Source organism: Peromyscus eremicus, chromosome 11 (assembly GCF_949786415.1).
Source record: "Peromyscus eremicus chromosome 11, PerEre_H2_v1, whole genome shotgun sequence".
Classification (NCBI taxonomy): Eukaryota; Metazoa; Chordata; class Mammalia; order Rodentia; family Cricetidae; genus Peromyscus; species Peromyscus eremicus.
Genome location: NC_081427.1, coordinates 31,626,453 through 31,639,748, shown reverse-complemented (window position 1 = coordinate 31,639,748; position 13,296 = coordinate 31,626,453).

Sequence of the window (13,296 nt, the reverse complement as noted above, 5' to 3'; positions counted from 1 at the left end):
AAAGTCAGATGAGACCAACACTCTCAAAACTGTCATATTTACTTCTCTAAATTTCTGGCAGTTCCTTGTCTGGGTTATTTTGTGCCCAAACACTTCTGTTTTGTTTATTGCATTTGCTGATCATTATTTTCCCCTTCTTCTTCCACCTCTCATATTGTGGTTTTGTATCTTTGATTTTTTTCAACAATTTATTAACAACCAATATTTTTAATACAAGATCTCAAAACCATCCTTTTTGATTTGTTTATTAAAAATATTCATTGACTGATACCAGGCACAACGGTGCATCCTGATAATCCGGGCACTCTTGTAGAGGCATGAGGATCAGATGTTGAAGACCATCCTCAGTTGCATACAGATTTTGAGGTTGACCTGAACTACATGATACCTTGTCTCAAAAAAAAAAAAAAAGCTAGTTGCTTTAATTCCACTCCTTGGATTTGACCCTCTTGCCTTCTTTTCTGAGTAGCTATGTCAGCTCGTTTGAAGTGTGAACTTCCCTTCTCAATTATGCTTTTCCTTTATTTTTGAGAATTTTATACATGTATACAATAAAATATGATCATATCCACTCCCCATTTCCCTTCTCTAGTCCTTCTTCTTACTCCACGACATGACCTCATCCCAACATCATGTCCTTTGGTCTTCATATTTTTATAACCAGCCACATCCAATTATTGCTGCCCATAAGTGTATGGGAGTGGGGCTATTGACTTGCGAATGGGAAGCCTGCCAGTGGCTACATCCTCCAAAAAGAACGAATGTTCTTCCCCTTGCAATTATCACCTCCCAATAGCTCCTCAGCAAGGAATAGGGCCTGGAAGTTTTTGCCATATCTCTGCTGGAAGTTTGGATTGGCTTGATCTTATGCTGCTCTTGTGCAGGCAACCGCAGCTATTGTGAGTTCATGAGCATGCTAGCCATGTCATGTGCAGAAAAAACTCATTTCATTGTACTCTTCCTCATCCTCTTCTTATGTGTTTCTGCCTCCTTTTCTGAGATGCTCCCTGAGCCTTGCTATGTGTGGGAGTTGGTCTAGAGCACTCAGCCTCTTACTCTCAGCACTCTGACCATCTGCATGTCTACACTGACTGCTAGCCACTGCAAAAAGAAGTGTGAAATGCTAACTGTACTACATTTCTGGCTTCTGTGTCCCTAGTTTCTAAAACAGTGATTAGCTCATAGTTGGAGGTGATGAATATTTCTTAAATTAATGAAAAATTTGGAAGCTTTTTGTATTTTATAAAACATTCACTTTATCCACACAAACACACCTAAATAAAAGCCACTTAAAATGATTTGTTGTGCGCATTATTGGGTTGAGAATATGCTTTTTGGTTAAATCATTGCTTTTTGAAATGTATCAGAAGTGTTGCACAACTTTAGGGCCAAGGAGAAAGATTATTTTATTTATAACCTATATGAGTCCTAATACATATGGCAATAACTAATAGAATATACTTTTAAACTTTGATATTTCCAAAAGGGACCAATGTGTAAAATGAAACCTCTTGTGTCATAATATGACCATATTTTTACACTAAATGAATTTCATTTGACTCATAAAAGACTTAAAACAGTATATTCCTTGTCTAGGATATTCTGACAGATTTGAGAAAAGGGATTGAATGGCCACAGAGTGGATTTAATCATATTGTAATGGTATATTTAGTAGACAACATTTACATTCTCTTTCTTCATTAATTATACAGCTTACTACATGGAAACAAATCATCATATTTGATAATATGAAATTTAATTTCATTTGATGATTATGATAAAGCACAGACCCTCAGGTTTGCATGCCTTTTCCATTGAGTTGACGTTTGGATACTGTCAGGTTTTTTAAGTGCTTTGAATTACATTGGATTCACTGCCAAAATACTTGAAAAAAATAAATAGAGATAAACCTCCTGATTCCAATTTAGCAGTAATTAGGAAAGAGGATGGCCACTTACCAAGCTTTTTAACATAGTAAAAATGCAAGTGGTTTTCACTGTGATTATTATTATTTTTGATGCCTAGTTATTAATACAGGATGCCGTATGTGCCCATGATTTTTTTATTGTGTGTGTGTCTTAAGTATTGGATAGTTCTTCAGTAAAATAAAACTACAGAGATGCATTAGAGATCTTTCCAAAATAACCCATGAGCAGAGGAATAGTTTACAAAGATACAATGATGTAGTTTGGTGATTTTGTGATTATAGTTGTAGAGGAGCTGTCCAGAGTGAGAGCATCATGTGCAGCTTCCTTGGAGTTAGGAATGAGAATGCAGAATTAGCTAAAATAAGGAATTCTTCCTTTTGCTTTTGAGGTCCCCTTTATTTGGTGATGTGTGAATGAATTTTTGCTGTTGTTGTTAAATTTGTTTTCTTATGTTCCAACTTTGTTTGACGATCTCATAATGTGGCCATTTGCTTGACGGCAGAGATCAAATAGCTCAATCCATATGATGCAGCAGGGAACTAGTAGGCTCCTAGGCTTCTAGGATTGAATCAGGCAGCCTGATAACATATTTTAGTTTGGAAATAAAAAAGTGTGCCAGAATGGATTAGAAAATAAATTTGTGAATGCTTTCTTCTTAAGGCTCTAAAGACAGAACAAGATGTTACATTGGAAAAGGGCATTCTGCCTTGGGAGAGACACTTCTTGAGCTGTTTTCATGTGAATCAGGGCAAACCAGGCAGTAAGTACTACCGCCACGGCACGCCATGTTCTGCCATGCCGTAAGTGCTTAGTAACTCAGTTCAACCTAACAGCAAGTCTATGATGCAGGCACCAACACCGTCTGCATTCTGCAAATGAAGAAACTGACACATGTGTTAAACAGGGTAAGGGGTGGAGCTGGTATTTGATTTCAGAAAGGCATGTGCTCACAGAGGCCGATTCAAAGTCTTCATCGCATGTTGTATAACACATCTCACAAGTATCAAAGTAATTCAAAATCTTTTACTCCAGAGAAAGATCTTATGTACCATTATTTAAAAAAATGTTTTTAATGGAAATAGAATTACATCACTCTCCACCTCCCCTTTCCTCCCTCTGTACCCCCTCCCAGGTACCTTCTTGTCAATGTCTCCCATGCCTCCCTCCAGTTGATAGCCCCCTTTTCCTTTGATTATTATTATTACATGCAGCCGCACGCATACACACATACACACACAGTTATACACAAACACCCCTCACCAAAGAAGCTTCTCTTTACAGCAAATGGAGACCATCATAGAAAGCTACAACTGCACACAAAGGCAGAGATCAACAGATCATGGAAAGCCACGCCCCAACAGAGGCATCTGTACCACAGCTTCTGTACCTATGACGCAGGGAACATCATAGAAAAGGAGACAGAAAGATTGTTAGAGCCAGAATACCAGGAAGTCTTCTGTGAAAAATAAAAACAAAAACAAAAACTAAAAGCTCTTCTAGAAGTGACTGCATACACAAGACCAAACAACATCATATCAACGGCCACACTAACGTGGAAGGGGGAAATTTCATGGGGTTCTACCCCTAGAACAAGAACTACAGGCAACTAGTGATTGCTTGCAGAAGGTGATTTAGCCTCTCCCAGGGGTGAGGCTCTTTATTGGATGTCCAGTGCAGACTGGTCAGCCCTGAAAGCGTATACATACAACACAGAAACAGACTTAGGAGGATGAACACTTTTTGTTTCTTTGTAAGATAGAATGCTATCAGATGGGGGAGGCCGAATCACTACAGAACATCTGTGTATATAAATAATGCACTTAAGTTACCTATTTACCTCATAACAGCTTGTGTCCTAACCCCTACAGCCTGCCCATGTGTATGGCAAAAGGGATCAAGGTTATAGATGCAATTAAGATTTCTAATCAACCTATCTTGAAATTGGGAGATTTTCTTGAATTAGTCAGGTGGGATAAACTCGTCACAAGGATCCTTAAAAGAGGAATGAGGAGTCAAAAGAAGAATCAGTGGTAGAATCATGAAAGGTGACAGACACTTGACCAGCCATACAGGCTTTAAAGATGGAAAGAGTCCCAAATCTGGGATGGCAGGCATTCTGTACAAGATGGAAAAGGCAAAGAAATGGATTTGTCCCCCAGGACAGTCAAAAGAATCACAGCTCTGCTGACTGATAGTTTTTGGTCTAGCAAGACCCATCAGACTTCTGACCCTAAGAATTATACCATCATTTTTGACACAGAGTTGTTTTAGAGCTTATCCTTTCCTTAGACCAGTGAGTGTCAGACAGCTGGGGCTCTCAGTAACTGAACTGCATGATATGATAATGTTGGTAGATGTTTACATTCCAATCAGGGCTGCATCCTTGTGTACACACTACACATTTTACATAATTCTCTGCACTAAGTAGCAATTTGCTACAATGGACATAGAAACATTTGCTTATTCGAGTGGGACTATTTTATATATGTTTATTTTGCCCAAGTGAGGTTAAATATTTACTATAAATGATTAATGGCTGAGCCTTGGATAATTAGAGGATGAGGAAGATGATTCACTGTTTGGTGTTCTGGATCACTTAGATGAGTGGTGGACTTTTGGGGACTGTCATTACAGCAACAGTGTTCTAACAGTACACTGGGGCCACAATTAACCAAGTTACAAAGAAGATCAAAGGTCCATAGAATCTCATGTTTTTTGAAAATTCTAAAGTTTTTCTAAGTTAGAGATTTGTACTTGATCTTTCAACCTTTTCTCATAGTCATCTCTGAACTACAATAAGAGCTTTGAACAGAAGCTTTGTACCAGCCAGATGTCTTGTAGCATACATGAGATGTCAACACTAAACAATACTCAGCTAATTGTATTGTAGAAACAGACTACTCAACTCTTTATTAATTCATTGGTGATTTTTTGCGGGGGACAGTCAGAAATCATTCTAAGTGACTAAAAAAATAGCTGTTATGTTTTGAAGGAATACTCATATTAAAAAGTAACCCAGGTAAATGTGCTATTAGTGCTATAATAGAGATAAGAGCAAAAATGGTCACATAGAAGACAAATAGCTTTCAGAGCTAGAGGTGTTACCTAGCAGTTACAGTTCACCTGGGCTCCAAAAAACAAATGGGATTTCACTAAACAAAGAAGAAGGAAAGAGTATTCTGTGCAGGGTGGTGATGTACTCTGTGACTTCGTTCTGTGAAGTGAACAGTGCATTACCGACCCGGGGGCTGCTTTAGTAGAACAGTGGTAGGGATTGTATCTATGTTGGACTGGTGTGTAATTATGTGTGAAATGAGAATGTTAAGTGGGGACATTGTGTAACAAAGCAGCTGGCAATAGAAAGATGCTCTCACACGGAAGTTAAACTCAAGATTTTGTCTGAGTATAGCTCACCCTTTAATTTCAAGTGATGGTTGATTATTGACACAGGGAATCTCCAGAAGTAAATTCAAATTCAGGTGGATTATAACACCTTGGCAGAAAGTGTTTCAAATACAAAAGGAGGTGAAGTGGGACTGCAAACTGGTCCAATCACATTGGAAACCAGTGCGGAGAATTCTTTTTTTTTCCTACTCAGTCATTTATTTTTGTTAAACATGACAACATAAAATATAATAAGATAAAACAAAAATAATCACATCAAACACTGGACAAAATAAACTAACAAAAGGAAGGGAGCCCAAGAGAAGGTTCAAGAATCAGAGACCCACTCATTTACACATTCAGGAATCCAGTAAAAAATGCTAAACTGGAAGCAATATTTTAAGCACAGAGGACCTGATGGAGACCTATGCAGGCCCTGTGCTTGCTACTCTGTTCTCTATGAGTTCATATTAATTTTGCTCAGTTGATTAAGCTTGTTCCAGTGTCCTCCATCGCCTCTGGCTCTTTCACTCTTTCTACTTCTTCATCCATGGGGTATCCTTAGCTCTGAGGGGAAGGATTAAATGGAGATATCCCATCTAGTGCTGAGTAGTTCAAGGCCTCAATCTCTTTGTAACGGCTGTGGATCTCTATATTTGATGAGAACACATTTCTTTTTTTTTCTTTCATTTTTCTTTATTAAGAAATTTTCTACTCACTCCACATACTATCCACAGATTGCCCCCTCCTCCCTCCTCCCTCCCCCCAGCCCTCTTTCCTAAGCCACCCCACATCCCCACCTCACCCAAATCGAGGTCTCCCATGGGGAGTCAGCAGAGCCCAGAACACTGAGCCTAGGCAGTGTGAGCCAAGCCCCTTCCCACTGCACCAAGGCTGTGCAAGGTGTCACACCATAGGCACCAGGTTCCAGAAGCTTGCCCATAGACCAGGGACAGATCCCAATCCCCCTGCCTGGGTGCCCCCTAAACAGTTCGAGCCAAACAACCATCTTCCATATCCAGAGGGCATAGTCCAGTCCCATGGGGGGGGGGGGTCCATAGCCACCAGTCCACAGTTCATGGGCTCAGTGTGGAGAATTCTTAAAGAGCTAAAAATAAATCTGCCAAATGACCCAGATACAACAGCACTCTTTGGCATATGCCCAAAAGACTGGACATCCTCCTCCACAGATGCTTGCTCAGGCAAATTGATTGCTGTTCTAATCCCAATAGCTAGGAAATAGAAACAACATAAATGTCCTTCAACCAACAAATGATAATGAAGATGTGGCATGCTTACACTAAGATAGAATATTACTCAGATATAAAGAAAAATGAGATCATGAACTTTGCAGGTGAATGGATGGAACTAGAAGAGACCATATACAGTAAAATAACATGGACCTAAAAACATTTAGTATGCTCTTTCTACATTGAGGTCCCTAGCTCAAAATCTTTAGATGTGAGCAAATAGCTTGGAGTAACTATAGAAATCAAGAAAGTAAAAAGAGACAATTATTGGGGCCTGGGGTGTGAGGAAGCAATAGAGGAAATAGTGGGGTACAAGTGACCTGATGGGGCAAATGGGCTCAATTATGAAGGGGAAGGGTGATAATTATAGAAGGAGAGAGGACAGTAAAATAACAATAAGGATGTCTGAAAAAGTTATAAGGAATCCTGTTATTAATTATCTACCTAACGAAACCTATAAGACATATAGTTCTGTGTATATATGATTTTAATGAACTTTTCTCATCAGGCTGATGATGTTCCCTCCAAGACCAAGAGCCAAAGACCACCTAACAAAAACCCCAATACAGGACATGAGAAGCCCTCTTTTGGTTTGTCTAGGGCTGTCCAAGAGACTCCCAAAACATACAGCCTATTGCTATTGCTATTACCTCTCCAGAGGTAAGTCTCTATTGATAAAGACACCATGCACTTCAAAAACAAGGCCCATAGATCCCTGAGCTGGAACTGACCTGAAGGCCTCCTCCTTGAGGACTGGCTTTCATGGTACCAGAAAGTGCCATGAAAACTTCCAAAGGAGGGAGGCAATCACCAGTCCTTCCCAGCTGTGATGCTGATGTACCACAATTGCCACCATGTCACAATAACCCTAACGGTGCAGTAGTTGTAAGCATACTTTGATGGTAACTCCAGCTCTCTAATTGGCCTTAATGCCTGCTCAACAAGAGGGAAATCATGCCTGCTGGAAACCTAGCCTGCTACCCAGGGCTAGTGAAGTCCTGGGTCTTGGAGGAGAACCTGCAACTGCCACTTTACTAAACCAGCACAAACCCTAACTAAATTATAAATACCTGTCCTTATAAACCCAGATAAGAGTGGTCCTTGCCCCTTATCCAAGAAACTTCTCTTTGCCACAGAAAGCCACACCAATCAATGTACAAAGTTTTGTAACCTAATCCCGATGGATACATCTATAAAGAACATGAGAACCAAAGGCTCAAGGAACATTGAGGAAAAAGGTGTTAAAAGAATCTAAGAGGCAGAGGATCAGAGGATCAAGAAGTGTGCTGGGAGATTGTTGTCTCCAAGCAACGTCAGAAGCTACATCCATAAAAATCTCACCAACATGACTGCCTAAACATGAGATGAAGAAGGATGATGTTAATAGACATCATAACATGGCTGTGTGGCAGACAGAAGCTCAAGAGATCTCAACCCTACACAATGAACTACAGGAAACCAAGAAAAACTGAAATCAGGAGGAATAGTCTTTCCCAGTGATGAGCACACTAATTGGTTATCAAATACCAAGTGGTCAACCCTGAAACATACTTACAGATAACATTATACAGACTGAACATGTTGTATTTATGTATTTAAGAATACACACATATGCTGGGCGGTGGTGGCACACGCCTTTAATCCCAGCACTCAGGAGGCAGAGGCAGGCGGATCTCTGTGAGTCTGAGGCTAGCCTGGTCTACAGATCGAGTTCCAGGAAAGGCGCAAAGCTACACAGAGAAACCCTGTCTCGAAAAACCAAAAAAAAAAAAAAAATACACACATACACACACACACAGATACACATACATACATATACTTATGTAACAACTATTAATAAAAGAAGAAGCCATGGATGTGAAAGCAAGGAGGGTTCTATGAGAGGGTTTGGAAGGAGGCAATTTGTGTAATTATATTATAATCTCAAAAATAATAGAAATAATTAAAAAATACCAGTAAAAATTCAATGCTCTGAGCTTTCTTGCTTTAAGTAGCGGAACAGTAGTCCTTTGACAAGATAAATGTCAACATTCCAGCTGGTTTTGTGTCAACTTGACACAAGCTAGAGTCATCAGAGAGGAAGGAGCCTCAGCTGAGGAAATGCCTCCATGAGATCCTCTTTTAGTGATCAATGGAGGAGGGCCCAACCCATGGTGGGTGGTGCCATCCCTGAGCTGGTGGTCCTAGGTTCTATAAGAAAGCAGGTTGAGCAAGCCATGGAAGCAATCCAGTAAGCAATGTTCCTCCATGGCTTCTGCATCAGCTCCTGCCTCCAGGTTCCAGTCCTGCTTGAGTTCCTGTTCTGACTTCCTCCAATGATGGAGTATGATCTGAAAGTGTAAACCAAATAAACCCTTTCCTTGCCAATTTGTTTTTTGGTCATGGTGTTTTGTCAGAGTAATAGAAACCCCAACTAAGATAGAGGCATTCATTTAGAGAGCCCAGAAAATCCACACACCTTCCTCTGGGTCATCCTGTGCTCCCTGCTTTCGAATAGAAGAATTTCATGTGTTTCTAGTATAAAATCTAGTCTTGTACCACATCTAGTTTTACCTTTTTCTTTTTTCTCTCCTTTCTTGACCTCTGTAGTGGAGATATCTGCTAACTTTATCTGGGGCATATTTCTGAAGTTTGGAAATTGAGTGTGGATTTTAATGGAGACTTACTGGAAACGTATGGTGATATTTTATTTGTGCTGAAATGTGATTATATTTGTATGTTAATAATAAAGTTGCCTGAGGATTAAAGCTAAAAGCAAGCCATTTAGCAGAAGTCTGGCGTTGGTGGCACACGCCCTTAATCCGATCACATGGCAGGCAGAGTCTGTGTGTTCGAGGGCACAGCCAGGTTGGTGACACATGCCTTTAATCCAAGTACCAACCACAGAGACCTGGAGGTCTGTATAGACAGGCAGTGACAAGGAAATCATGTGGTTGGGTTTAGAGCCAATGAGAAGGTAGAACAGAAAGGCAATAAAAAGACAGGTTACACAGGAGAAGGAAGGTCTTTCTCTCAGGGGAAGGATGGCAGTGATTGGTAAGCTAAAGGCTATTCGCTAGTGCTCTGATCTCTTGGGCTTTTAACTTGGTATTTGGCTCTGTGTTTCTTGTTTAATAAGACCGTTTAGAATTTTATCTACAGAAACTGAACAGATAAAAAGGAGAGAGAACATTCTAGTACCTTGGTTTTTGTCATATCAGGTTCCTCCCAGACCAGGATTCAGAACTCTGCTTTCAGACGTAGCTCCGATAAACTCAGTATCTCTAGGCACCCATCATTTTAGTTGCTTATTAAGAGTGGAGTAACAGGTGATGAGCAATTCCCCGAAACTAGATAGACACAGAGAATAGTGAAACCATTTCTTCTTCTCACACCACTTGCTGGGAGTTTATTTTAAAAAGTATATAGCCTGACACTAATTGTGAGTGAAATAAGACATCAAAAGAATCTTCTTAATTAGCTTAAATAGTGATCATTACCATCAGAAAATGAGTCATTCAGAAAACACACGTAATTGCACTCTTCCTGTGTTATGGGAAGCCCAGAGACTGAGGAGCTACGTTGTGGGGGAGGAACAGAGTAGACCATGGTAACATTCATCGTAACGAAGAAATGGGCTTTGCCATTACTGATTGTGGCATCTGACATGTGCCTAAGTGACTACAAAGTGTTTTGGAACCAGGAGGTTGGCAGAATGCCCTGTAATTTCATACCTGCTTGGCAAAAATGAAAGCAAGGAAGTGGAACTTCTGATTCCAGTATTAAGGGTATCATTGAAATGTAGGGCCCAATGCTAGGCAAACCTGTTAGAGAGACTTGGGTTTCTCCTCAGGGACATTTCCCATCCCCTCCAATGCTTCTAACTGCATAGTTTTCTTTTGGAAATTTTTCTTCAAGGGGTTGGAGAAAGTTGTTGTTTCATATTTATATCTATGTGTGGATGTAAATAACTGCACATCTTTTAGGGGATACTTGAACATTAATTATTTCCACAAAATTACAGAAACTGTTTTTTTTCTTTGAATTGTAGAAATTGGTATAAAAAAGAGGGAAGGTGGATGAGACCATAATTTTTTTGGTGCCTAAAAAAAAACCCCATCTTGGACATGCTGGGCCTTAGGTAGAACAGCTATGAGCAGGTGTGGTAGCAGATACCAATGGAATCTTTGAATGGTGTTGAATGTGAAGGGTTGATTTACAAAGTTAACTAAAAGAGATCAGTTTATGGAGTACATCTTATATTTTTTTGAAAAATTGGAGATGGCCACTTGGAGATTAATGATGAACAGAATTGTCATTTTAGTTTAATCTAAGCAATAAAAAGTCATTTTGATGTTATTGCCTCTTAAAATATCACCTTGGGTAGTATTTCATGTGTGTGTGTGTGTGTGTGTGTGTGTGTGTGTGTGTGTGTATGTGTGTGTGTGTTTGTATTATTGTTATTATTGCTGTTGTTGTTTTGCTATAGGGTCTAGTTATGTTTCTAGGTCTTGAACTTCTGGGCTCAATTGATCTTCCAACCTTAGCCTCTTGAGTAGTTTGGGCCATAGGCATGTGCCACTATACCTAGAGTTAGAGATTTTGGGTAGTTTTTTATTTTAAATTAAAATTTATTTTATGAACATGAGTGTTTTGCCTTAATGTATGTCTGTGTACCATGTTTGTGCCTGTGGAGACCAGAAAAGGACATCGGATCCACGGGAACTTAGGTTAGAGATGGTTGTGAGCCACCTATGGCACCAGTGGATCCCGCAACTAGTGGTCTTACCTGCTAGGCAGCCTTTCAGTCCCTAGGTAAGGTGTTTTTTTTTTTTTAACTTTTTTTTTGTGCCACAAGCTTTTTTTTTTTTTTATCAGTCTTGTGAAATTTACTCTTTACAGAGTAATATTTTAATATATAAAATTAAATACTTTAAAATTTAATGTAGAAAATTAATACTATTGAGAGGTATTTATCAACATATTTACAGTGTTATGCTATATGTTTCATGAACGCATTAAATGTAAGACTTGGTCCACAGGCTTGTCGACTACATAAAACGTGGTAGTGATGAGTTCAAATTATACTTCAACACAACTGTAAGAGCTCTCTCCTGTGGCATGAGAGTTCTGGTGGAGGGAAGTTACAGGTACTCAAACACTGCTGTGGTCATTATTCTGTAGAATACAAAGAAATAGTGCATTTAATTAGGAGTGAAAGGCTTATAGCATACATCCTGGGCTCCCACATTTTTCAGCTTTTGGAATCCTGTGACTTCAGACCGTGTGGTATTGACTCTAACAGCTCCGACTGCAGCTCTCCATGAAGGTTTCAATTGCGGTGCAGTGTTGGGTTCCGTCACCCCATCTTTTAAGGTTTAATGTGCTTACTTTTAAACTGGGCGATACCATGAAGCTACTGAGTAGAACAAACGATGTAGCACATATTCAGTCAACAGCACAGCAAATGACTTCGCATGTATTTAATCTACAGGGAAATGCATGCTTTAAAGGAAGTTCAGCCAATAGCAGCTCACAACAGGTATTCATTTACCAACTGTAAGAAGCTTAAGGATGATATAAAGTGACACGTAAATCATTTTACAGGGTAATGTGGTCTATTAGCTCCAAAAGAATTTGAGAGTGGAGACACGTTGTAAAATGTACTTTACTCTATGAATATCTGAAATATACCATGAATCTACTTGTCTAAAGTTAAGTAATTTATTAGTATATTTTAATTGTATAAAATAACGAGTCGCATCATGACTTTTTCATACTTAGAATGTACTTCGAGCATATTCTTGTTGTCTAGTGTTTTAAGCCTCAAGATTGTAAAACAAGTTTACAAGAATCAGGTATCAAAAGGCAACTCAAATACCAGTGGGGTACAATAACTTGTCAGGGCTTGTACGTAGGCAACATTATAAGAAAATGATAGAGTCAGTGAAGATCTTGTCTCCCCCTGTGCAAATGTAGGAGGAAGAGAAAGGCGGGGGAGCCCTTTGTGAGTCCCACTGGAGGCAAGGTTCAGTCTGCATGTGAACCTGATGCCGCTTTACCCCAAAACCAGAGCTGGGTGCCAGGGTAGCTTCAGGCACTTAGCTCCAGACCTACAATGAGCTAATGGGAAAAGAAACATCATGTGGCTTTCCTCAGGGAGAAAGGTCTTTAAGCCGTAACTTTGCAGGTTGTCAAGAGGTGGCTGGGCTTTTGGAACTTTGACATTGAGCCTTCTACAAGCAGACACATTAATTTCAGTCACAAAACCCCAGTAGTACATTTAATTACCTTTTTCTTTCATGTAGCAATAGGTCTGTGTATGATGTACACACGTTCAGCTTGATGAAAGCTGCTAATTTCTGTTTTTGGGTTTGGGAAGCTACAATTGAGTGTATTCAAAAACTGGAACTCGCATCTATGAAAAGCGCATGACTGCGGCAGAGGCCAGATGAGGACGCGCTCCATCAGAAGCACCTCTCATTTAGGAGAGAAGGACGCTTTCCCTACGGAGAAACTCATTGTAGGTGCCTCACAGATATCACATGTTCAGTCACATGGTATATTTTGTGAAGTCAGGTGCATTTTATTGAAAAGACGCAGTGCACTTTATTATTGTTTTCCTCTTCGAATAAATACCAACTTGTGGGGCTCATCTTTCTTTCACCCTTTACAGTTGTGATGAACACCAGAAAGAGTATAATTTTCAAATGTCATCGAGAGTGGTATTACAAATAAGCATTTTCTCTTTTCAA